This window comes from Alosa alosa, chromosome 6 (genome assembly GCF_017589495.1).
Source record: "Alosa alosa isolate M-15738 ecotype Scorff River chromosome 6, AALO_Geno_1.1, whole genome shotgun sequence".
NCBI classification, from domain to species: domain Eukaryota; kingdom Metazoa; phylum Chordata; class Actinopteri; order Clupeiformes; family Clupeidae; genus Alosa; species Alosa alosa.
Window position 1 is genome coordinate 22,500,980 of NC_063194.1, and position 26,892 is coordinate 22,527,871.

The following is a 26,892-nucleotide window of genomic DNA, read 5'->3' on the forward strand; positions in this document are numbered from 1 at the left end:
TTTGTCCATTTTTTGTTGTCTGATCTGGGAAGCCTCTCAAGAGTGGGCAAGACGTCACACGGCTAACGCCTTGCCCATAACAACATTATCTATAGCGGTTAGAGAGAAGGTGGGGTGCAGGGGGGTGTAGCTGTAAGTGAATTTGAGATAACTCAATCCGGCTCTCTCAAAGAAGCACTCTGACCCACTCACGGCTACAGGCACTTTGGTTATTATTAGCAAGGGGTGCACATTTTGTCAAAAAAGAAGGTAGAAGTGTTTAGGGGTGGAGTGGAGGAGGAGTAAATGGAAGAGGAGAAAGAGGAGCAGAAAGAGGAGGTGGGTGTGAGGAATGGAGGTGAGGTGGAGATGTCGTCGCACTCAGGAGGAGCTGTCCTGATGAGTCATGGGAAACGTGGAGGACTTACGTCCAGAAATAAAGTGTGGTGGAGGTGGAGGTGGAGGTGGACGGGGTGGGGTTTGAGCAGAGGGGGGATTTATGGAAACACTTAAGGAATGGGATCAATAGGGGCTGTGCTTCCAGAAGGGCAAAAAGAAAGAGAGAGAAGAAAGAGGGAGAGACAGAGAGAGAGAGAGAGAGAGAGAGAGAGAGAGAGAGAGAGAGAGAGAGAGAGAGAGAGATAGAGAGAGAGAGAGAGGGGGGAAGAGCCGAGAGATGTGTCCGCACTCTGGGTCAATACCAGCCAGAATGGATCAGGTTGCAAATCTGTCTAAATGAGCGGTGCACTGGAGAGGAGAGAACAGGAGTGAGGAGAGAAGAGAAAGGGAAAAGAAAGGAGAGAAGAGAGGAGAGAAGAAGAGAGGAGAGCGAGGTCAATAGCAGTGATGCTCTGGCATGTAAAGGCCTGATCTGCTTCAGTTAGGCTATCCAACGCCCTGTAACTTCTAACTTTCTCTTTTTTCCTCCTGACAGAAGAGGCTAAAAGTCATCCATTAGGCCTACGTGATACATCTAATGACGGTATTGAATCCGAAATGAATAATCTACAATGACGTTAATCAATCAATGCCTTTAAATTAATTGATCAATGGCATCATTGACATCAAGGTACTGTATGATCCTGACCAAATTAGCTATTGTGAAAGAAGAATTTTGGTATCTGGCCAACTGGTTGCTCACAAACATTGGCATCTGCCAAGAAGTCAATAAGCCGTGTGTACTGTGAAGATGGACCTGTGCAGAGACAGACCCCAGACTTTATCACCGTTCTTTAAGGCACCACAACACTTACTGTAGCCTCAAATGCAAGGAGTCTCAAAGGATTTAGTGGAAGGACAAAAGAGAGAGATAGAGACATAGAGAGAGAGAGAGAGAGAGAGAGACATGCACAAATTCACAGTCCTATCCACAACTTTATCGTCTCAGTAGAGCACAGAGCTTGCTGTGTGAGCTTTAGAGAGAGAAGAAAGAGGAGAGAGAGAGAGAAGAAAGAGGGAGAGACAGAGAGAGAGAGAGAGAGAGAGAGAGAGAGAGAGAGAGAGAGAGAGAGAGAGAGAGAGAGAGAGAGAGAGAGAGAGAGAGGGGGAAGAGCCGAGAGAGGGTCCCAAGACTCTGGGTCAATACCAGCCAGAATGGATCAGGTTGCAAATCTGTCTAAATGAGCGGTGCACTGGAGAGGAGAGAACAGGAGTGAGGAGAGAAGAGAAAGGGAAAAGAAAGGAGAGAAGAGAGGAGAGAAGAAGAGAGGAGAGCGAGGTCAATAGCAGTGATGCTCTGGCATGTAAAGGCCTGATCTGCTTCAGTTAGGCTATCCAACGCCCCTGTAACTTTCTAACTTTCTCTTCTTTTCCTCCTGACAGAAGAGGCTAAAAGTCATCCATTAGGCCTACGATACATCTAATGACGGTATTGAATCCGAAATGAATAATCTACAATGACGTTAATCAATCAATGCCTTTAAATTAATTGATCAATGGCATCATTGACATCAAGGTACTGTATGATCCTGACCAAATTAGCCATTGTGAAAGAAGAATTCTTTGGTATCTGGCCAACTGGTTGCTCACAAACATTGGCATCTGCCAAGAAGTCAATAAGCGGTGTGTACTGTGAAGATGGACCTGTGCAGAGACAGACCCCAGACTTTATCACCGTTCTTTTAAGGCACCACAACACTTACTGTAGCCTCAAATGCAAGGAGTCTCAAAGGATTTAGTGGAAGGACAAAAGAGAGAGATAGAGACATAGAGAGAGAGAGAGAGAGAGAGAGAGAGAGAGAGAGAGAATCTAATTGTACCCTGAATGAATGTGTGCCTAGGGCCAGTGTGCCAATCACACTCCAGCAGACCTCCATTTTTCTCCTTCTTCTCCCTTTATCCTCCTTAAAACGCTTTATCCATTTGATATTTAACCACAAGGGCAATGCTTTTATCCCATCAAACAATTCCCTGGTCAGTAATGCATTTTAAACAGAGAGTGGTTACATCGAATCAGGCCACAGAATGACATTCAGGCCCAAAGTATGACTGCTTCGGGCAGTCTACCCATCACTCACCCCTCTCTCTCTCTCTCTTTCTATCTCTCTGGCTCCAAAAATCACCCATCCCTCTCTTTTCCTCTCTTCTCTAGTCCTTCCTCCTGTGCCCTCTTTTCATACGGGCCCTTTTTAACTGCATAAACTGTCAATCTGAGTCTGTCCATCTTCTATCCGCAGGCCTGAGGTCTCCTGGGGGGCGTGATGTCATCTTCTGGCCCCAACAGCTCATGTGTTCCCCATCTACTCCAGACAGGCAGCCATCACTGTCACCACCGGCATCACAGCCAAAACCCATCGTGCTCTACCGCAGACCCCAGGGTCTCAACCACAGACCCCAAGAATGCTGTATCCCACGACACCCAAGACCCAGCCACACACACCCACTTGTTTAAAGAATGCAGTTCCATGGCTCTGTGAACATACAATAAGCTAGATTTTGTGTTTTCTTTTTCAGACTGCTGTGCTGTCTGTTTATCTATTTCAAGGCTGTGACTCAACATTAACTACACCATAATGAGTTGCAATACCCTATGAACACAGTTTAAAGGTTTGCGCTAAAATAAATATCAGGTGCAGCAACGACTACATGAGCAACATTAATTCTACACTAAGAACTTTGCCAGGTCAAAATATGTATCATACAGCATGTATTGTTCAGAAATCTACAAGGAATGCTTCATGCACATGTAGTAATTGTAAGAATTTCGGTGTATCAGAAGTTTAAAGACTTGAGGAAGAAAATTAGAAAATAGTTTCTAATTTCTATTTTTCTATTTGTTTTTCTTTCCTCCTCCCGGTTAGTTTTGTCCCAGCTGGTCCCATGCAGAGAGAGCACACATTAAAGCTGCTGTAACACAATAAAGACTCCACACTTTCACTCCACAGTCATTCATTGCTCATTTCCGATGGAGCAATAAAAGCAATAACCTATAAATAAAAAACTTTCATTTTCCGCCTTCTTTTCAAGTTTCCATATAGCCATGGACTAATGAAAGGCACTAAAAAGCAATGAAAAATCATAAGAGTTCCTTGTGCTCTATTTTCGTTCTTTTATGTTTTTACTCTCCCACCACCTTTGACAAGGTGTCAAACTTTGACAAGCTCTGGCAGATGTTAAACATCAGACATGCAGGACCATCCCACTGGAGGATGCATCATACGTTCTCACTCAGTGTGCGCACGTCCAGATGTAGGAAGGGCCACCGGATGGATGCAAGCACAGGGAAAAATATTACACCTCCTTTCGCTCCTAATTAGCAAAGGTCGCCCACGAGGAGATCGAGCTGAGGGTTGTAAAGTCATAATGAAAACACTCCGTCTTCCTGTCAGGGAGAGGGAGTGGGCGAAAGTTTGAGTGTTTTTTTTTTTGCGAGAGTTGTAAAACTACGGGGACACGAAACTCTACGTGTGAGTCACTCAGTGTTACGAAGGCCAAAGCTCATTCCGGAGACCCAGCACTTACTTTAGTAAATTAGAAAGCATGACTTTTAACATCAATCTAAGTTGTGGTAGTGTGTAATTAATTGAGGGGCGAACAGTAAGTGATTGCAGTGCTCTGTCGTGATTAAAGACTATTAGGAGACGGCCAAGGGTCGGTCTCTCTTGGACTTTACTTTAGTGTCCTGTCATACCATACAGATGAAGTATGTGCAGACTTGTGTGAACACTGTTAGAAATTGTTAGAGTATTACTTCTGATGTGGAGTGTGTTACGTATGAGAGCCATAAGTTAGGTTTAGAGCTCTGGCTATTTGAAATGATTTCCCTGACATCATTCTCTTGGATAACATCTCACTGATGCAAGTGTGTGTTTTAAACCATATGGACATATATCCCAAGGTAAATGTGAACATAAATGTGTGTGTGTGTGTGTGTGTATCTGTGTTTACAAAAAGTACCCTATCACAAAGGCACTATCCCAAATTCATGTTTTATAATCATTTTCTTCTGAGCTATTTAGTATCACAAAGAAACACACGCATACTACTAAACAGTGCAGTGATCTAACAAGGATTTCTCACCACAGGCACAGTTATCTCCTCTCTGGACTGCGATGGATCGAGTGTGGCTCTCCATCAGCTCAGCCTGTCAGTCCTCTGCTGTTGGCCATTAGGGTGCCTGTGAGCTCAGCTCAGTTTAACCTTCCACAGACAGGCAGGAGGCCACTACATCAGCCAGAGACAACTTGAGAGGCTACTACACATAAACAAAGCCAAAAACCTTTTAGCCTTTTATGTAAAGCCTCATTAAATGGGTTTAAGTGCAGTAGCAATGGGATAATGCTATTTAGTTTTTAATGTCTCTGTGTAGAATTTTATAAAACCTGTAAAATGTCATTTGTGTAGTAGTATGCATCAGGGCAGATACTTATGGTGTGCTGGGGTGTTGGGGACCAATTCTGATAGTTATCAACAATCCAACCCTTTAAGATGCATTAATCATGCATACATTGACCCTGCCGAATATAAGTTATTTATGAGTTCTCACAATGTTTACAGGAATTCTTTACAGGAGAGTTAAGTGTTCATAGTGACTCATAAACATTTTCAAATGCATTTCTTTAATGAAAAACTCCACCTCTAATCAAGAATATACTAAACAACCTGCTACAGTATATGACGTATGAGAAATGCTCTGGTGAGCATCAGTTCAGAGACATGCAATTATTTACGGGTGTTGTTTTAAGAATGACTTTATTGGTTTAAACAATGTCTTCACCATGTCTAAGTAAGTGCCGTTAAGAGTTGTAATGTTGCCTGTCAGGAAGCAATAATAAACAGCGCTGTTGATTAATAATAAACTGTCTGACTCTGAAGGGACTGTGACCAGACTTCATGGCTGTCACTATTCCAAACAGTTGTTTTTATGAGGAAAGATGGTAATCTGTTGAAGGTGCCGTTACGGATTGTTTTGTTTGTTTGAGCTCTCTTCAACATGAACCTGTCCTGTGTCGTTACACTCGGCCGGGTCCAGAATACACTTCCCTTGAAAAACACGAGAGATGCTCCTCCTCTCCACTGATGGGGATCTGTGAAGGGTGGACAAAGAGAGAGAGAGAGAGAGAGAGAGAGATAGACAGAGAAAGAGAGAGAGAGTGTGTGTGTGTGTGTGTTTGCATTTGTGTGGGAGAGTTTGTTTTATTGAGTGTGTGTGGGTTGGTCATGGGTGAAATCAAAAGATGAAATCTAGGAGTGATGATAGAGATAGATAGAGAGAGAGGAAGGGAGAGAGGGAAGGAGAGAGAGAGAGAGAGAGAGAGAGAGAGAGAGAGAGAAGGTGAGTGCTGATAGCTCTGGATCGTTCCTAATCAGATCATTTTGTTTTCTGCTGCTGCCCTGAGAGTGAAGAGTTCATTGGTTTCCCAGCAACCAACAAACAGGAATGCAGTAGCATGTTACAGTAAGGTCACCTGAACTACAACATGAAATGGACTATGAGTGCATGGCTATGGATGCATGAATATGTGCCATTATTACTGTGAGACCAAGTGTTTTCTGTTACCTGTACATGTGTGTGTGTGTGTGTGTGTGTGAGTGCGTGCATGTGTGTGTGCGCACGTGCATACACAGGTGCTTGTGTTTGTGTGTCTGCACATAACAGAAAGTAAAGCCAAAAGGTGGTAAGAAACAGCGAGAGTAAATGGATGATCAAAACTGTGTCCGAGAAAAAGATTGAGGGAGTGAAAAAAGGCGAAAGAGAGGAGAAGCAATGAGAGGAGAAGAGAGAAAAAAAGGAGAGATGAGAGAGGAGAAGAGGAGAGATGAGAGAGGAGCCCTCTCTGAGGACGAGGGCATGCTGATAGGCTCTAATCTTCCAGTGGCAGCGCTCGGTGGCAGGCCTCTGCATCACCTCCTGAAACCTCCGGGGAGAAGGTAACGAATCAGGCTGGCGTCCCGCTCACTCCATCCCAGACGGGAGAGCCTGACAGCGGGGCGGAGACGCCGCGGTGCGGGGCAGAGGGAGGTGTGCAAAAATGCAGGATTGCAGTGCTGTTTGTGTATCCAAACACTGTCTATTATTCACAGACCCCCACGCCCTACCCCTGGTACACCCCTAACACACACACACACACACACACACACACACACAACCCAGGGGCACCTGTGTCGATCCCAAGGCCTCCAGACTTTCCCACGGGCAGCCATCCGTGACCCAAATGCGGTGCGTCTCCCTGCAGCACCGCTAAAGTGCTCCCACTGAGACCCATCATGCCTAGAGACCACGCAGCTCAGCGGCGCGCTGTAACCCGCCACCCCAGAACATGCTGTGTTCGGCGTCATATAAATCGACGGGTAATTGGACCGCATGCATTAGTGCCGACGGTGCGCTTTGTAATTGTGGCTGGAGACCATGTATGGTCCAGCTCAGCAGCGTATGAACTATGGGGGCAGGTGGGTGAGGTTGAGTTGTTTTTTTTTCATGTCTATATAAACATTGGAACAGGAGTGTGTTTTACCGTAAGTGGGCAGTCTGGAAAAGTCATTAGAGGGGTGTGTGTGTGAGGGATGGCAGCCCTTGTGGGCACAGTACCCAGAGAAGGAGAGGAGGAGAGAGAGGAGAAAGACAGGATGATGGAAAAGAAGAGAAGCAAAGGTGTAGAAAGATAAAAATCAGAGGAAGATGGAGAGTACAGAGGGGGGTTATGTGAAGGAATGAGAGTTGATTAAAAAAACAAAAAGAAGAAAAGAAAGTGAGGCAAGAAATGTAAAGATTAGATAAAAGAAAAGGAAATACCACAACCTCTAACTCTCCATCTGTTTAGCTGCCATTTTCATTTATATTTTCAGCAATCATATATCATAACATCATCTCTAATCAGCATGTACTGCGGTGTCTGGTTCTAGTTAAAGCTGCACTAAAATAAATTCTTTACAAGGAGTTTCTGACAGACGGATTACAACTTAACACGATCATTTTAGCAAGCTGGGAAAAGAACACTTCACGTGTGAGCCCATGGATACACTGCAGCTCCATGTGGCCCGTGTGGCGTTATTAAATCTGCGCTGGGAAGGAGATGAGAGGTGTGTTACACGACGTTTCAGATCATGACAGAGCAGTAAATCCACTGGTGAAAGGCCGAGACCACCAACCATGCGCCAGCGCCAGGCGCCCCCAACTCGCATCTGTCACTAAGTTGTGGGGTGGCAAAAGCCTGGGCTGAAGGAGGGGTTGAATGGAGGGGAAAGAGAGAGAAAGAATGTAAGACAGGAGTAGAATTGAGAGTGCTCAACACATGTTCTACATTGAAAATCTTTAAAACAAATCGCTTCTACTTGGCTTTAAATGACCTGAAAGAGAAAAATGCATTTTTAAAAATTTATTTAATTTGAAATACCAATGAGGACCAGGCTTGAACTTTTTTAATGTGTTCTTAGGTGGTGAAGTGTGAGGCCTTAATGAACCATGAATGTGAAAAATGGGGCCAATCCCAGCTGAAGTCTCACACAAAGAGCTATTTAAGAGCATCCTCAGGGCACCAAGAATCACACCCAACAACGCCTGAGCACCAGAAGTAGGCCGATACCCTTTATGCACCGAAAAAAGAGCCACCACAACCAAGAAATATCTAAAAATGTGTGATCTCAGTTCTTATTGTTTCAGACCCCTAAAAACCCATGGTGTAAACTCAAAAAGAGTCCCCTCGTTTCACAACAGACAACTGAGTTTCAACAACACATTACATTTATATAGCGCTTTTCTAGAGAGTCATAGCACTTCACAGTGAAGGGGGGAACCTCACTAACTACCACCAATGTGTAGCACCCACCTGGGTGATGCACGGCAGCCATTATGCACCAGAACGCTCACCACACACCAGATTGAGATGGATAGTGAGGGAGTGAATGAGCCAATTACACTGGGGGATGGTTAGGGGGCCAGATTGAATTAGCCAGGTGGGGAATTTAGAAACCGGGGAACCCCCTACTCTTTCCTTATATCAGTTTGGTCTGCCTATAAAGTATATTCTGATTTGACAACTGATTTGAGAAAGAGTGAATGTGTGTGTGTGTGTGTGTGTGTGTGTGAGAAAATGTTGCCATCCCCATTTCCAGTGTTAAATTAATAGAGAGGGTGTTCAGGGCAGTTCAACTCAAATCCAGCTGCAGTACAGCTGCCACCTATTCCAATTCACTTTGGTATGCAGCAGCCGAGAGAGAGAGAAAGGCCTTCAACCAAACCCCCTTTCCTTAACAGCAGCGACAGGACTAAAACGGTCTAAAACCCTTGAAATCTCTCCACTGATCTCAGATTAGAGCTCCTGCTGCAGTGCTAATCTTCTCCCCTGTGACCCTCATGGTAAAAAACTGTTCTCAGATCAGCCTGCAAGGACAATGTCAAGGGTCATTTTGATCACCAGACTAACTGGATCACTCCTCACCTCATCCTAAGCTCCACCTGTCTCCAATTATTTGTAACAAGAAGTAACTGGCCGATGCCAGGCTGTGCTGTGTGAACCACATGAACCCCCTCTGATCAGGTCTTCATCTGGGTTTTACGAGAGCTCAGCCATGAAGGACCACACAAAAGCTCACACAATCATATTAACCTAATGGGAAATAGGACATACTATGTAATTATTGAACATTTCAAATAGATGAAGATTGGATAATCCTCCGTATACACATGTTTTAGAAGCATCTGCATTTAAACATAACAGATACTTCATCTTCTTCCCCCAGGCAAAAGGGACCATAAACACTTAACTGACACACAACAACCAACACTTGTAGCTTATATTAGTAAGTATATATATATTAATTTCCTTTGTATAGTCAGGAATTAATGCAACCCCCATTTCACTGTTGTTGAACAACAGCACACGTGACAAATTCATTTCTTGAATTACCTTTTGGAATAGTGAGATACGGAAAATTGTGATGTATAATTTACATTAAGGTATCGATTGCTATGACAGTATATAAGCATTCAAACATACTACTTTAGATGATCACAGGATCAATGTGCAGCTGTGTAGGAGAGCACTGGTTTCTATACTCACAAAATCGTTCGGACTGGTGCCCTGCAATTGAATTTCTGTCTTTTACATACTTCATTGTTGACCTACACTGAAGGGTCATTGATCATCAAAATGTTAATAATGGCAATCCATTCCAAATGACTTATGAGCCTTTGAAATATTGTCCATAGCAATTCAATAGGGTGGGTTCATTTTGAAGGCTACCTCAACAACACTTGGGTTCTCTTAATTCAGTGGACAATTCTGGAGCCGTGGGAGCCGAGGACAGAAAAGCAGACTCAGGCCCCAGATCGTCAGAGCTCTAATAATGGCTCACAGGTGCTTTGGGAGGGGAACATGATGAGTTCTGTGTCCAGCCCTGGGCCGACCACTTCCATGCTTTCTACGCCTCATCGCAAACAGCCCGTGCTCACCCAAACAAACACAACGGATCCCCTCCACACATAGCTACCCACTCACTCACTCACTCACTCACTCACTCACTTACAGTACACACACAAACGACAGTCTGTGAGGTAGCGATCTGAAAATGATGTGGTTGAGGAGAGTGGATACACCCTTGAAATCAGAGTTATTAATGTGTGTGTTTTAAGCCACAGGATGCCAACTAGATGCCTTGATTAATGGCGTCAGGTACCAATTAAGTGATTGAGGCAGACGGGCCACTGGCCAAAGAAAATAAACAAACTGATTACGCTTGAGCCCCTTCTTTTCCTCCAAACGAACACAAGCGAACACAGGTGAGACAGTTCCTTTCCACTTTCAAACCCCACTCTATCCTTTGAGAAACTAATTTAGCCACCGCTCTGCCAAAACGGATACCTAGCCCCACCAGTTGACCCCAGTGACCTCTGTGACCAGAGTTAAGCCCTGTAATCGCCACGCAGGGCTTCCCCCCCAAAACGGACGCTGCTGTCTGCGGTCATTTCCACTCTTCTAATGGATGGAGGGAAAGTCAAGTCGGAAGGAAACGATAGATCAATAAAAGCAGAGGGGGAGGTGAAGAAAAGGGTGGAGACCTCCTCCCAGACCCCTCAGGCAAAGAAGCCCCCCAAAGAGTTTTTCTTTCTGTTCATTTTTTTTTCTTCTCCTTCCGAGACCTCCCGAGAATGAAAGACACATGGACACGTGGACCTGACCAGCACTGACCTGCTGTTTATCTGGGCAGGTTGGCTTTTTGACACTCAGGAAAAGGCCGCATGTGTGTGTGTGTGTACACATCCTGAACCCATGAAACGGAAAAGGGTTGTGGTGGGAGAGGGCAGTGGGGATCGCCTGATGCAATGAAACCTGGCAGAGCGCAGAAGTCAAGAGAGGCAAGGGTGTCTTCCAGAGGGCTTCAGCACCAAGTCAAAACCACTTGCACCCCTGTAATCCATTCAAGCCACGCTTCACTGACTTCACCTCACTTGTAGCCTTGACAAATGTTTTTAGTTAGTTAATAGTTACTGTTGCAGTCACACTTGCAAAAAAGCTGCTTGCAGTAGTGCCTGTGTGTGTTAAGCGGTCCCGTACATGTATTACGATAGCCTATATCAACATGTGCTTATAATTTTACAGCTTGGTCCAAAATGCCACAAGAGTAACATGTGTTGGGGGAGGAAATGTTATATGACATCATATGCAAACAAATAATTTGAGAAAGTGGTACGACTGACATCATGTTGGCATATGTGGTTAGGGAAGTAAGTAACCGTCCTTCCTCCGAGTGGCAGAACACTTTAAAAGGGAAGCCTAACCGGCCTGTCAAACAAGCTTTTACAAGAGAGCGTCACATGACGGTGGTCAGCCAACCGTATAGTGCATGCCAGACGAGAGCTCAAACACGGTTGGTCTTACTCTGTTTTGGTAAAGTTCTCCCGACATCAGAGGAGGAAAGTGCCTGCAGTGCAAGTTGTGCGTGCATGTGTGCAGAGTCGTAAATGTAGCGCTTTATGCATGTGTTACTTATGTGAAGGCATGTGTGTAAATCTCTGCCATCTTTGCCATCTCTGTAAGCTCTGCAGTCTACAAACCTCGCCTGAAATGTTTGACGGATGAAATATGAGCAGTAGGTATGAAATCCTGATTGAATTACTCTCACACCATTCTGTTTCACTTGGGCTTCATGAAAGGGTGACGGGATCTTCATCACAGCATGATATATTGCCAGCATTTGGAATAGCCTTTTTAAATAACACTTGAGACCCTAGCATCAGAGTCATTAAAAAAATCTCATTACTTCCATACACCAGTGAGTTGTTCAAGTCAACCTTTTTTTAGATTGCGATACACACAAGGACATTCTTTAAAATCTATTATCTTACACCCTGACACTGATTCAATTACCCGACGAATTTAACCTGATTTTCCCATCACTTCCTCTGACCTCACAGTGACCTAACCTGTCACACATTCAAGTGCAGGATCAATTTTGCCCGGCGCCTTGGTTTGGCAACACACATTACCTAAATGGAGCGTGTCTGAGTAGGTCAGAACACCCTGGTGTTGGTCACCTCGATCAGCGTGCAACAAACACCTCTCGCCTCCGGGCACAGGGAGAGCTAGAGAGACAGACAGCAAGAGAGTGAGGGACAGGACAGGCATCAGATTGGGAAATACAGATCAGATGCAGGAATGGGACAAGTATCTAGAGACGAAGTAGATCAGAAGTGGATTTCATTCTCTAATCAGTGCAGGCTGGTTCTGTTCATATCTCTCTCTCTCTCTCTCTCTCTCTCCCTGCTTTGCATACTTGACTAAACCCATCAATACATGAGCTGCACACTCCTAATTTAGCAAATGAAGGACTTGATCATTACATTCACTTTGATGATGTGTGCTTGAAGCAGGGCTAGATAAAAGACATTCTCATTGCAGGGGTGAATACTCCAGGAGCTGAATTGACTTCTACTCGTCTGATTCATTGTCACGTCTGTATTGAGTGGAAAACAAATCTTCAGTTGCAAACTCTCTGTCTGTGGGCAAACAACAGCAAATACTATTGTAATGTGTCACGAAAATGCTTGTGATTTGTTATTGTATTTATTAGCCAAATACAATGAACAGGCATTAGAACTCAGTGGCCCATGTCTGGCCCAGAACATCAAGAGAGCGAGAACTTCCTCAACCCGTCGCATAGCCTATATCCCCGGGGGTCTGCCCCCTCACGCCAGGTTACCAACCATCAGCGTGCCCGGGGTTATACATAGCGTGGGCACGCTGATCATTGACAGCCGGTCGTTACACTATTTATAAATACTGCTGGTTTTAAAACTGATTTTGATGGTCTCTCTCTACTCTCTCCATGGGCAGCCATTCTCGGACCTGACAGCATGAAATGCTCTTTCAGGATGAAATGTGAGTATGTGTGTAAATGTGGTGACACTCTGACACTTCGCCTCACCTGTTTATAAATCAGTCACAGGCTGTCAGCCGTCAGACAGAGGTGTTGATGGAAGTGAGTGACATCTACCGACTCACCATTTTTCTTTTCAGGTTCCAAGGGGAGGTGTGCGTCAGTGCACAATATCATAGGCTTTCAATCAATTCCTGAGCTTAAAGGGAAACTTGGGTTAACTTGGGAACTCAGATCCTATTTTTTTAGTCTACATTTTTACAAGGAACAAAAATTATCGAAAGCAGTTCAAATTATCAAAACAGCAACCATCAACCTTAAGTGCAAAGCAGATAATCATTTACCTGGTTAGTACGCAGACCTCAATTAGAATTGAGAGTGGGTCTGGAAAAGGTTAATTGACTTACGACTAACAGCATGGGCATAACTAGCAGTTAAATTAAACTTAAATTGGTGCTTTAGACTCTTACCAAATCGTTTCAGAAATCTTGTAAATTAAGATTTTGAATACAGTTGTTTACTCAGTTCCAAAGAAATACATGTCCATGCCATATTAGCGATTGTCCTGTATTTGTGCGCCCGGGTTTTAGGGACATTGGAAATGGGCTTCAATGGCCTCTTGACCGGAAGGACGTGCAGAGCAAATCCCAAATTTGCCAAAGGTTCTTATGGGTGCAAAGCTGAGGAATAGAGTGAAATATGACTAAAATTAAGATCACACATCACTCATGTTTGGCTGAGCATTTAAAATCAACTAACAAAAACTTTTATTGGTTATGGTGCTTTCATACCTACCTGAATCAATATCATTTTTTACAATTTTCTGTCAGTTCATTTTGTGTTCACATGGCTGCATTTAGAGCGGAACAAATGATGTAAACAAGCCCATGTGAGATTAATCTTTTCTCTACAAATAAACCCACACATGATTAAATTGTTCTCTTATTGGTTACACAATGCTGAAGTCACTGTGTTTTCTGTGTGGTCTCCAACATCAAGGATATCTCCTCATCGGCCCAAATATTAATCAAACATTTAACTTCTTCAGAGCTCCAGGTTAGTCCTCAGTTTGTCATTTTAATACCACTGAATGTTTAGGCTAACTTTATATACTAAAGAATCTTATTCGGTTTAACATTTTGTTTTTAATCCTGGATAATGTTGCTCATAATTCCATACCCAAATAAAATAGCCTATTATGCTGGGTTATTTGGGCATACAAAGGAAAGGCTCGATAAAAAAAAAACAAAAAAACATGCTTATGTTACAATGTGTACAAAAAAGTTTTCCCACTACAAGAGCCCGATTGCTTTCTCACTGTAAATGAACCACTCTAGAGTTTGATTGGAAACAAGCCGAGACCACCTCCTCCAGACGGTCCATTTGTTTTGTTCCGAAACAGAGTGTGATTGCTGCTTTCACATATACCCAATCAAAACGATCTTTAGGGGGAAACGCTCCACGTTCTGATTCAGCTGCTCCAAACAAACCCTGTGTGAAAATGCCCTTAACCCTTAAAGGTGTAGGTTTTTGAACATTCTAAGTTCCGCAACAATTGAAGGTTCAAAAATTCTATGCTGAATTCAATGAACCCAGATATTCTTTAGAATGTTCATTTCTCAACATTCCCGTCACACCATTGTGACGGTACTCCTTTAAGGGTTAATGCAACTTGTATTGGTTAGGTAGATTAGGTTATTTTGAATAGGGGTAGAGCAGTCCTTTGCAAAAGGCCAGGTTTGGATTTATGTGCAAACATACTCTTATGTCTGAATCTGAACCAGCTCATTGCAGCTTATTTCAAGAGTTCAGTGAGGTGAAAAACATACTTTTCTAAGTCAATTCAAGTAAGTCCAACACACATAATTCTTGACTCCATGATGACCACTCTGAATGTCTAGATGACATTTCTAGTTACAATGTGTGAAGCTGCGCTTCACAATGAATTGGAATCGGCATGTGTGACCTTTGACACAACATCCATTCTGCACATTCTAACAGCTCAATGTTGTGTAAAGACAGACACATCCAGCCTGACGTGTATGCTTTCCGCTGGCCTCTGAGGGGCCCAGAAGTCTGTCATGCTGTGACGTGTAGGTGAGTCAGAGGGCCTGATTGCTAAAGTGGCACTGGGAGTCCTATGAGTCATGTTAAATCACTCTGGAGGCCATGCTGCCACTCAACTCACCTCACGCTGGGGGCGAATCACGGAATGCTTCCCCGTGATGGTGACGTGCATTATGGGAAGGCGACCAGAATAGCAGAGTGAGAGGTGGGCTTTTCGTATCGTCGATATCCAATGTTTCTTCCATTTCTCTGATCCACTAGCCTGGCTAACGTCAGACCTCATCTCATTGAGATGAGGTCTGGGAACTACACGTTCATTTTCTCGTATTTGAAACGTGGTTTACGAATGCCCAGAGCCGTTTATTGGGCGCTACGAATGTCTATCAAATGCGTCTGTACGTAGCTCATAACCGCTGCAGTGTGTCGTCATCGTCTTGCTGTCCCCCCCCTCCGTTCTGTGATTGGTTCCTTCGTTGAGGTGAAAACGAAGTCCATGGAATCCAGGCTGCCTAGCAGCGTGAATAAAATTGCGCGCAAGGCAACATGGGAAAACCTAGGCTACTGATCCACACTCAGTCACTCATAAATCTTAGTTCAGTGGACTCACAGTGGCTAATGTGTAATGTAGTGACTCTGAGACAAAACGGAGGAGGGAAAGTGGCTTCCCAAGAGCACACAAATTGACATAGACACTCTGTCAGCGTACATTTAGCACATTTCCCAGATTTGTTCTATGGAAGTTATATGTGATATAATGTGTTTTGTGTTTTTGTGATATGTGATATCGTCATGGTGTCCTCATAGAAAGGCGAAAAGATGTTGCGGTTGAGGCCTTATTTGCTCTCTTTGCTCTTCTCTAAACCTGTGATAACACCCCACCACCACACTGAGGCCATGCCTGAAAAATAACTATACAGCATCCATTTTCTCCACAGCCTCTGATCGTGCATTAACAAATACATTAAAGTGACAGTGTGTAGGATTAAAGGCTATCTATGACATTACTTGTTATTAGGAAAAATGTAATATGGCACTCAAATGTATGTTAAATACTGTTGCTGTAATCTATAATAAAAGATTCTGAAGTACAGATGATATAATGTAAATAAAAACACATGGCACTATGGGAAAGGGTCGTGCTGTGCTGTGTCTCAGTATTGGGACTTTCCAAAAACAGCCCTGGCATCATTTCAGTTTGCCCTCTCACTACTGCTGCTGTTATCCAATCAGCTCAAGATGCTGTCAGCTTTTACAGTGTGCTTTCATCAGCTGGCAGTTTGTTTTATTAGAGTTAAGAACGGTCCTGCTCCACCTGCTTTTATCACAAATGACACGTTTAAGACCCTTCTGAGAGAGACCAACACCTGGCCGGGGACCGCTAAAATGGTCAGGAGAACCATATGGAATGGTTCTAATCTAATTGGAATGGAATCTAATTGTCAAACTGTTCTGGTCACAAATATGGATACACTGCAACAGTGGTGCATACAAAAGTTTTTTTGTAATTGTTTGTTTGTAATTGTTTTTTACATTTGGCACATCATGTTCATCAGATCTGCCCCTTTTGTTTGCTATACTTTTCCATGAGCTTCCTTTACCCCAAGATACCCTGTGACTGCAAGTCTGTGGGTGTTTTTCCATCACCATAAACAGGGGTTTGAACCACTTTAGGTGTTGTAAGCCACTCATCTAAAGCAGATTTGGCCACTTTGCTCGGAACCGTGAGTGGCATACAAACATGCTGCCAGCAAATGCATCTAAAAAGACGTCTATGGGCAACTTCAGATTTGGATGGCCCGTCATAACTAGAGCTCAACTTTCACTTTGCTGTTCAATTTGTACATAATGTGACTGTTGATCCCTAAACATAGGCTACACACACACACACACACACACACACACACACACACACACACACACACACAATCAACACACACACACACACACACACACACACACACACACACAATCAACACAGACATCATAAGTATGCGCACACATCATAAGAAACCATTTGTATTGCTGTCAACAGTTTTGAACACATGCCTACATAAATGCCTAATGTAAATTCATCACAGTTCCCTTGGCTCAGTGCCCAACTCTAAATGAAATTGTATGGTGTGGGATGTTACTTCGCTGTTTGTGCTTCTTCCACATTATACATTCCCAATCTACACTGTAACTGTAACATTTAGACATCAGCTGAATATTGAGGTCCATCATATTGTCTACCCAGTCATAACAATCTGTAAATAAAAAAAAATAAAAAATTACATTGTAGGAAAAAATTACCCTGGCCGATATATCTTTAAAAACACTCACCAAAACATGACTCGTGTCATATGGGTCGATGGAAACAATGTAGTTATAAACTCAACTCTATTTGTTTCGGTACACATGTCCATTTCTTGATGGAGAATTATTGATCATAAGAAAAAAAGAGTCAAGGTTGCACACATATAGTTCTATTAGCTGACATCAGCAGAAAGAGCTGCTTCACCCCCTGTGTGGTCATGGCACAGCCAATCACCATGCCGACAGCACACAGTCTACAATCATGAAAGTGCAGAAGCTGTTTTGCCAATCAGACCTGAGGGAAAAAATGGGAAGGGAATTACTGCCCTCTACAGTAATCTAACTGATGATCTCACAGGAACAGAGGGCTCACCAAACCTTTCGTAAAATGCAGCTTCTCGGGCTGAGCAGAGATGAGTGTTTTGACTCTGCTGAATCAGTTATCAGCCCCAAATCTTCATATGGTCAGCTCTTTATATTGTATGTGGTCCAGGAAACAATGCCTACAGCTACTGTGCCGTGACTGCGCATCAGCAGTGTTGGGCTGTTCTAATACTTAAGAAAGGTACAGGAGTTGTGTATTTCCCATATCCCCCTCTGTCTCTCTCTCACACACTGACAAACACACACACACACACACACACACACACACACACACACACACACATATGCTAATACATAGCTCTCTTAGGTCCCATTGAGAATGCCCAAGGACCTGCTCTTACTTGGACACATGGTGAAGCCATCAGTGTCCTCACACACACACTCAATATGGCAGCCCTGTTGCTTAATTTATATGTATTCCATGTCTGTCCCTTTCCGTCACTGCACTTCTCACCATTACCACCTTCTTTTCAAAATATTCTGAGGGTCAGTGGATCTGTTTTTAAAGGCCACCTGAGATTATGATACAGAGCCAGAATGACCGTAATGACCAGGGTCAACTGTGATCACACACACACACACACACACACACACACACACACACACACACACACACAGGCATCACAGAGATGGGAGAGAGAAAGCAATACTTATCTAGCAACATGTGGAGTCCACGTCGGCAGGTCAGATTTTATGATCTGAATGTGTGTGTTGGGACTGTCATTGTGCTCTGACACCATAAAATCCTGAGCATAAGTTTATGAGCTCAAACGCACCCCAGAGCAGAAGAAAATGTAAGAAAAAAAGAGAAACAAACGATATCAGCAGGGAACCCATAAAACTGTGCAGTAAACCCAGCAAGTAAAGTTATGCCTGTGTGTTATTGCAGGCTACCCATTATACCTACAGTGATTGCTGACACATGATTTTATTGTTCAAGGTCAATAGTGCTTTTTTTGTTATACTAAGACTTGTTTTAGCACATCTGTCTCTGTTTTGTGTTTCTGGTTATACTGTTTTCAATACAACACATGCTTCTCCACAATTAAATCTTATTATTAAATCTTATTATTACATTCATACTTACATCATCCATATTGTTGGGTGCTAACAATGTTTTAAACAGCTTTTATTACATTGTAATTACACAAAATAATGGCATAGATATCACACCTGTAGCGACACACACCACCCAATACACAAACTGTATCAGAGGTACAGCAACCGTGGAGAGAAAGAGAGAAGGAAAGAGAGAAGGAAAGAGAGAAGGAAAGAGAGGAGTTGAGCAGAAGAAAGTAGATTAGAGAAAGGGGGAATAGAGGGAAGAAGAGGAGAGGAGAGGGGAGAAAGGGGGAAGAGAGGGAAGGAGAGGAGAGGAGAGGGGAGAAAGGGAGAAGAGAGGGAAGGAGAGGAGAGGAAGGAGAGGAGAGGAGAGGGGAGAGAGGGAGTAGAGAGGAGAGGAGAGGAGAGGGGAGAGAGGGAGAAGAGAGGAGAGGGGAGAAAGGGGGAAGAGAGGGAAGGAGAGGAGAGGAGAGGGGAGAAAGGGGAAGAGAGGGAAGAAGAGGAGAGGAAGAGAGGGAAGGAGAGGAGAGGGGAGGGGAGAAAGGGGGAAGAGAGGGAAGAAGAGGAGAGGAGAGGGGAGAAAGGGGGAAGAGATGGAAGAAGAGGAGAGGAGAGGGGAGAAAGGGGGAAGAGAGGGAAGAAGAGGAGAGGAGAGGGGAGAGAGGGAGAAGAGAGGGAAGGAGAGGAGAGGAGAGGAGAAAAGGGGAAGAGAGGGAAGGAGAGGAGAGGAGAGGGGAGAAAGGGAGAAGAGAGGGAAGAAGAGGAGAGGAAGAGAGGGAAGGAGAGGAGAGGAGAGGGGAGAAAGGGGGAAGAGAGGGAAGGAGAGGAGAGGGGAGGAGAGGAGAGGAGAGGGGAGGGGAGGGGAGGGGAGAGAGGCTGTGGGGGAATTTGAGTTTTTGGGAGAGAGAAAGAAGCGATTGCTGATAAAGAGGCAACTGAACAACTGAAGGGCCGTCAGCCACCATCTGATGTGTTTACGGGGAGAGAAAGGAGGGGAGAGAGAGGGGAATGTTGAGAGTGCAGTTTTGAGAGAAGTGTGTGTGTGTGTGTGTGTGTGTGTGTGTGTGTGTGTGTGTGTGTGTGTGTGTGTGTGTAGGGGTTATTTGGGGGTGTTCAGGTCTGTGTTTTCATTCTATGACGCTGAAACACTGCCAGTCCTGGTGACATTCAGTATTTACAAAGGAGGAAACAGTAAGGCTATGCCTCTGTTGTGTGTGTGTGAGAGAGAAAGAACAGACTCGGATTACATATACATAAAAGCAACTGTTAGTGAGCCTGTGGTAATGTAAGCCAGATCTCACTTAGAGACTGGGTGCCTCTGGACAGGTTGCACTTTCTATGTGCGTGTGTGTGTGTGTGTGTGTGTGTGTGAGAGAGAGAGAGAGAGAGAGAGAGAGAGAGGCCAGACCCCTATGACCCTATTTTGAAGCATCATCCTAATAGAGACAGATTGAGAGAAACAGATCAATACAACTAAGTGTCCAGCTGTGCAAGGAATCTGGAGCCCAGATATCGCTCTTGTTCTCCCTCTCATAATCTCTCTCACACACTCTCTCTCACACACTCACACACACACACACACACACACACACACACACACACACACACACACACACACACACACACACACACACACACACACACACACACTTTTACTCAATTATTCTTTTCATCTCACTCATGTCACCACACATAGGAACATCTGGATTTGCACACACTTTAATTAACACAAGAGATGTTGTTATCAACTCCACGCACGCACGCACGCACACACGCACACGCACACGCACACACACACACACGCACACACACATACACACACACACACACACAAGCCTGCACGCTTGCGCGCACACACAATGGGTTGAGGGCTATTAGAGCAAATACCTGTAACCCTCCACCCATATCTGTCTCTGTGCCAGCTCCCCTTTCTCATCTCATCTGATATAAGTAGTTTTAACACACACACACACACACACACATACGCTCACAGGCTCTTTGTTCTTATTAAAAAATCTGCATAAATGAGATTACAAAATGAGTGCTCACTAAAACTGACCTGTGTGGTGTATGTGTGTGTGTTTCAGAGAGAGAGAGAGAGAAAGAGAGAGAGAGGGAGAGAGAGGGAGAAGGTTGGGGTGGGTGGGTTTTGACACATCAAGGCTCACTGCCACTTATGGATAATACACAAAATGGAAGGTAATGGAAGAGACTGTGGTCTGGGTTATGGCTGCACAATGAAGACAATGGGCATGGAAGCACAGCAGCAAGAGGGGCAGGGGAGGAGAGAGACTGAATCATTCTGTACTTTTATACCCCAGATCCGTTATGAGGTGCTCAATTAATATGTAGACTTAAAAGAACATGTCTCGCAAATGGCAGAAGGGGAGGAGAACAGAGCAAGAGAAACATAATAATAAACTTTCCATGTCTTTTGATGTGTCTGCCAATGTGGGGTTGGAACATGGTCACCATTCTCTGGGTAGATCCGCCACCAGTAGCCTGCCTGATTCAATCTGACTGGAAGAGTATACATGCCATGTATATCTGCCATTGTTGTTTATGAATAAAAAGTGGCGCACATGTATAAGATTAATTCACATTCTGGCAACAAAGGAGGTCCCAGGTGTGGGCGGCAACAGCGGTTTGAAGTGCAAGTGACAGAAATTAATCAAGGCATCGACCTTCATTCATCTAACGCATGTGTGAACCATTCTGGACTGGCTATTTCAAGGGTAAAACATTCTTCTAAAACAACTGTGTGTGTGTGTGTGTGTGTGTGTGTGTGTGTGTGTGTGTGTGTGTGTGTGTGTGTGTGTACAGTATGTGAATGCACTAAGACACATGGTGCATAATGATGAACAGATTCAATTTCTCCATTTTTTTCCCTATCAGGGTACTTCCCATGGTGCATTGGGACAAAAAGAGAAAGGAGGGGGAGAGGGAAAACTATTTTCTGAAAAACGCAAAGGAGAGTGCTTTTTTCTCAACATTTGGGCTCAGATTTCGCCATGCTCATGCCCTCCTCTTGAGGCCAAGGCGACGAAAGCAGATTGGTATCTCTCCCGGCAGCGATGGCCGCTCAGGCAGGTTTGCAACCCCGAGATGCTCTTGGCAGCCAAAAAAGAACATGATCTTTCCTCACACAATCACCCCTCTGACATTCAGGGGGATTTTTTTTTTCCATTTCAGAGCGCAAAAAGTGCCAAGACCTACGCAGGAGCCATGTTTAACCCATATGGATGTTGAAAAACATCAGAAAAAGACTCAGAGTTCGATTACAGAGGTCTGTGAATTGCCTGCTGACAGCGAAGCTGATCGTCAGTGTTTAGTGATTATGTGGTCAACTGCCGTTCCAAACCTCTCTCATTCACCGGCACTGTGGGAATGTTCCATGGCGCTACAGAGTGCAAATATAATCTTCTCAGTCATAGCAGATTTAAAAAGATGGCAATCATTGAGAAAAGTATCTTGGCTAAAACTTCCCTGCTTCTCATCCTGTCTGTCTTCCCACCTCTTCATCATGTTGTCTTCCACCTCACCTGCTTCTCCTGAGAACGCAACGTCTAAAGAATGGCCGTCAAGAGTATGTATTATTATTCTACTGTGGTGCACACACATGCACACAGAGGAGAGACTGCATTCTAGCAGGGGGAGGGCTTCTGTCAAGCCAACCATCCATTCCTGTCATGGTGGGCAAGACAAAGACAAGACACCTGCCGCCTACCTGGGCCACGCTCCATAACAAAGTAAAACTGACTTGCACAAGGCATACATATGGCATACACACACACACACATACACACACACACACACGGACACATACACATTCGATAGTTATATACACACACATACACAAATGACACACGGTACATCTAAAGGTAAGATTCAGCTTATGACCACACACATGCAGACAAATGTTTATGCACATTAATCTGTACAGCACACACACACACACACACACACGAGAATACTCACACACAAGGATTTCTTATCTTTCTGAAGACTCCGCTGCTCTGCGGGGCAGCGTTTGCTCAGAGGATTGGAAACATCTGCGAGCTCCACATGTGGGAAAAACTGTGTTTCAGACACAGAGAGCCAGACATACAGAGAGTAGTATGAGTCAGCCAGCAGACATTGAGGGCCAACTTTATGAAAGGTGTTTCTCAAAGTCAAGGAAGGAATCCGTAATGCTGGCATTTTATGGATTCTACGGCATCGAATCTTGCAAAAGGACTGTTCTAATGTAGAAGATCCTACAAATTCTACCAAGGACATTAATTTTAGAGAATTGTCAAGGATGCCAGTGTGTATCTTCAGTATTCTTAAAACACCCACAATCATATGCACATATTCAGAGGCAGTTTGCTATATGTAAAGCAATACAATTCAAATAATCACAATATAATGGCTTCAAACTAATTTTGCTTCATTGACTTAAAAAAGGAGTAGTCACTGACATTGCCGATGTGTGTCCAGAATGCCTGGTATTGCATTATTTAAGGTTGTTGAATAGTTTTTATCGGTGTTAGACAAATTGGCTTATTTAAACTGTTCCTTTCCCCTCACTAACAACAACTTTCCCCCATAAGTATATGGAATCATACCTGCAGTAGTTAATTCTTGTGAATTAATTATGGATGCTTAAATTCATTGTTATGCATCATGCTTAACTTCAAAATGGGAGTATAGTCTTGCTTGCTAAATCATACAGAAATAGTTAACCTACTATGTTGGCATATATAGCCAAATTAGCTGATTAGTCTGATGCCCCTTGTCTGTCTTGATCTCAACAATCCTAGAACAGTTGGAAGTGGTACGTTCATGGTTTTTGGAGAAAGTAGTGGGGCGGGAGGTTTTCACTGACAGGCACACTGGCTAGTCTGTTCCATTTTGTGTTTTTTGAATGCTAGGAAAGAGTTTTGCCTCGTTCGTGAAGGACCTGACTTGGAAGGACTACCCTACTTGTGTGGCAAACTATTTGTTTCTCTGCTATGTATGATGGTTAAAAAATAGACCAGCGGCAATTTCTCCGCACTTCCCCGCTCATCACGTCTGTCTATGTATATAAATGTCCTGCTTAAAGGTAAACTATGCAGTATTGGCAGTTTCCTTACTGTTTTCTCGGTTTTTGCTTCTTTTTCGCTGGCTCTGTCATGACGAATGTCTGAGAAACTCCATCGCTACCTTTTCTAGCCGGTGCCTGGCGTGTATGTGTATTTGAATGCAGTAAAGCAATTCGTTACACTCGTTATACTTCCTGACACTGAGGGCGTCGGCCCGCCGGTCCACAGTTGCAAGGGTGTTTTTTCCGCTCACAGGCGCTAGGGGGAAGCGAGACAGCCACCATTCCACCATTCATTCATTCACCATTGAAAAATGTCATATAACCATTCCAATGACTCTGAAGCTGTTAAATGAAGGTACATTAAGCTAAAAAACTTGCATATTAAGCTAAAAAACCTGCATAGTGTGCCTTTAACTCATCGCGTGTGTTTGTGTGATGGGATTATTTGGATCTTGAAGGGTTGTCCCGTTTTAGAAGATTTCAATGCCTGTCTTGCAACTCAGTTTCAGGAAGGGGTAGGCGTAGGGGTAGAAAGAAGACATGGGATTGGGCCTTATACTTTTTCATTACTTGCCTTATCAGTCTCTCTCACACAAATACACACACAAACGCACACACCAGCATGCACCAACCGAGGCAATATAACATCTCCTCTCATAGCACTACTTACAACCAGTCTTGCTGACCCTAGCACTTACCACCTGTCTAGAACTGACACTCAACTGTTTAAAATCAGCACTCACTGATGCACTTCTTACTGTATTCTACCTTTTTTAAATTGTCCTAGAATTGTTGAGGGAATTGCTTTAAAACTTAAACTGTTCACCGTGTTAGTCGCTTTGGTTAAAAATGCGTCAGCCAAATGTAATGTAATAGCACCACATATGGTGCATAAGGAAGCAGGGCACACTGCCTCTGTTATTTTTCAAAAGTTACAAGGAAGCAATTACCAGCACCAGCTGCCGGAACCGGTATGCCACTGTTACTGTCTCGCTCTCCCTTCTTTCGTTCTCTCTCTTTCTCACTCTCTCACACACACACACACACACACACACACACACTTTCTCTTACACAGGTGCCAGGACTGCCACGGGGTGCCAGGAGAGACACGTGACTCAGCTCTGCCAGGCTCAGACGGGCACAATGCCAGCGCCAGCACCCCCACTGCCCAGTCGCGGCCATCCCCACCACCCACTGAGAGCGTGAGTCATGGCAGAGGGAGAGGCTGGGAGGCGGCAGCCCGAGAGCAGGTACATGGGGGTGGATGAAGGAGAGAAAAGAGTGAATAATAATCAAGCAGAAAATAGACGACATATGAAAAGAGCAGGAAAGCAAATAGACAGAGCGCGTGTGAGAAGAGATGAGCAAACCTGAGAAAGAGGTGGAGGAATAGTCTACTGAGAGAATGGAGGCATTAAGGAGAGAGGAAAGATCATTGAAACTTACTGTATTTATTTCAATCAATGAATTTAAGTTATATCTCAACCAAACAGTCCAAGCTGTCTGCACCTGTTCTTAACTTTTAATTTTGTTTTATTGGTTTTTTTTTAGACTGTGTGTGTTTGTGTTCATTCAGCTCAATTTGGTTTAAGGTTGTTGCTTTGTTATTCAGGTGAAAAGTTCACATCAGAATACACAACCAGAATACTTCACAGCAGAATACACAACCAGGCTTGTCTACATTATCATATTTGTGCACCTTCTTGTCCTACATTAGAAAATGAGCAGTGCTGAATGTATGCAATATACAAAATGAATAACATTTGACAGACAGTCTATACAAAGGCTCTCAATCTTTTGAGGGCTAAGGCACACCAAAGGTCAAACCAAAACGCCAAGGCGCACCATGGTTCCTGATAATGAATGTCACAAACATTCTCATTTGCCCATATTTCTATCATACATATGAGTGTTCATGAGCAAGACAATCGCAGATTGGAAAAGATGATTTTACTCTGTAGCTTCAACAAGGGAAAAGGTGCTGCCAAAGTTGTGAGAGCTTGCTCCTTAGATTGATCGCTACATATGATTTTTTGTTGTAATAGCAGGCAGGTGAAAAAGTCGCTAAATCTAGCAATCAGTGGGATTGCTAATGAGCTAAAGCAGAGACTTTCTAATGAGACACAGCACTCAATGAATCTCTCATAGAAATGTATGGGGTTAGTTCATAACGCAAACATAGCAGGCGTCTACACATAATCCGCCCCTTCTGCCGCCAAAAGTTGACATGTGAATACATCGTGCCAATCATGTGTTGTGATCTCGCAGCTGCAAGGTTGGTGTGTCGTGATTCATGAAGCCTTGCGCACGCGCAGTTCTGCCAGAACTAAATGCCCGATAAGTGCCCAAAAAGTACTGCAATATGGCCGCCTAGTGGAGGGACTTGCCTAAAAGGCTAAAGCTCATCAGTGGGATTGAATGGCTTTTGAATAAAAACTGCAATAGGGTAGATCAGTTTGCTGATAGCTATTGGTTTGGAATAGCCTAGTGCTAACCTGATTCCCTGAGTTTCTAAACCAGGCAATTTGATGCTGCTGAATGGAATTATGACTAACATTTTCCAGGATTTGAAAAAAAATAAAAAATAAAATTGTTAAACCAAATAAAGTTCTTTAGCATTATGTTAGCCTTAACAGACAATGCTATCAACAAACTGAGAACTAACCTGGAGCCCTGAAGAAGTTAAATGTTTAATTGATATTTGGGCCAAGAATGTTGGAGACCACACAGAAAAACACAGCTGTGTTTAAAGTGTTAAGCGACTTTAAGATAGTGTCTTTAGCTGTGAAATGACCAATCAGAGAACAATTTAATAGTGTGTGGGTTTGTTTGCAGAGAAAAGTTTAATCCCACATGAGTTTGTTTACATAATTTGTTCAGCTCTAAATGCTGCCATGTCAACACAAAACGAATCCAGGGACAATGGGGAAAAAATATCTATTCAGGCATCTATTTGGAACAAAATGGGTATAAAAGCACCCTGAAACTGTCATTGATGCATTTAAAAATGCTCCTCTATCCTATTTTTTTTAGCCTGTAAGAAAAATGTACTGGGTTCCTTAAACTTACACAGCACACCTCACTTTGCCTCATGGCACACTGGTCTATTACAGCAATATGACTTTCACTTAATGCTCATCTGCCTCTTGCACTTTGTACAGTTCAGTCAAAATGGAATAATGCAGAGCATCTTTCACACTTAGACTATTCTTTCAATTTAATTA

At 43.7% G+C, this 26,892-nt stretch overlaps 1 long non-coding RNA gene across 1 annotated transcript; it reads right to left on the reverse strand.

Annotated features, from left to right (window-relative positions):
- Positions 1–5,558: 5,558 nt before the first annotated feature.
- Positions 5,559–13,406, reverse strand: LOC125296683. Its single transcript, XR_007193827.1, has 3 exons — positions 13,263–13,406; positions 12,841–12,991; positions 5,559–5,661 (listed from the first exon to the last, which is right to left on the reverse strand). It is a non-coding gene; the product is annotated as an uncharacterized LOC125296683 (long non-coding RNA).
- Between the last annotated feature and the right edge of the window lie 13,486 nt (positions 13,407–26,892).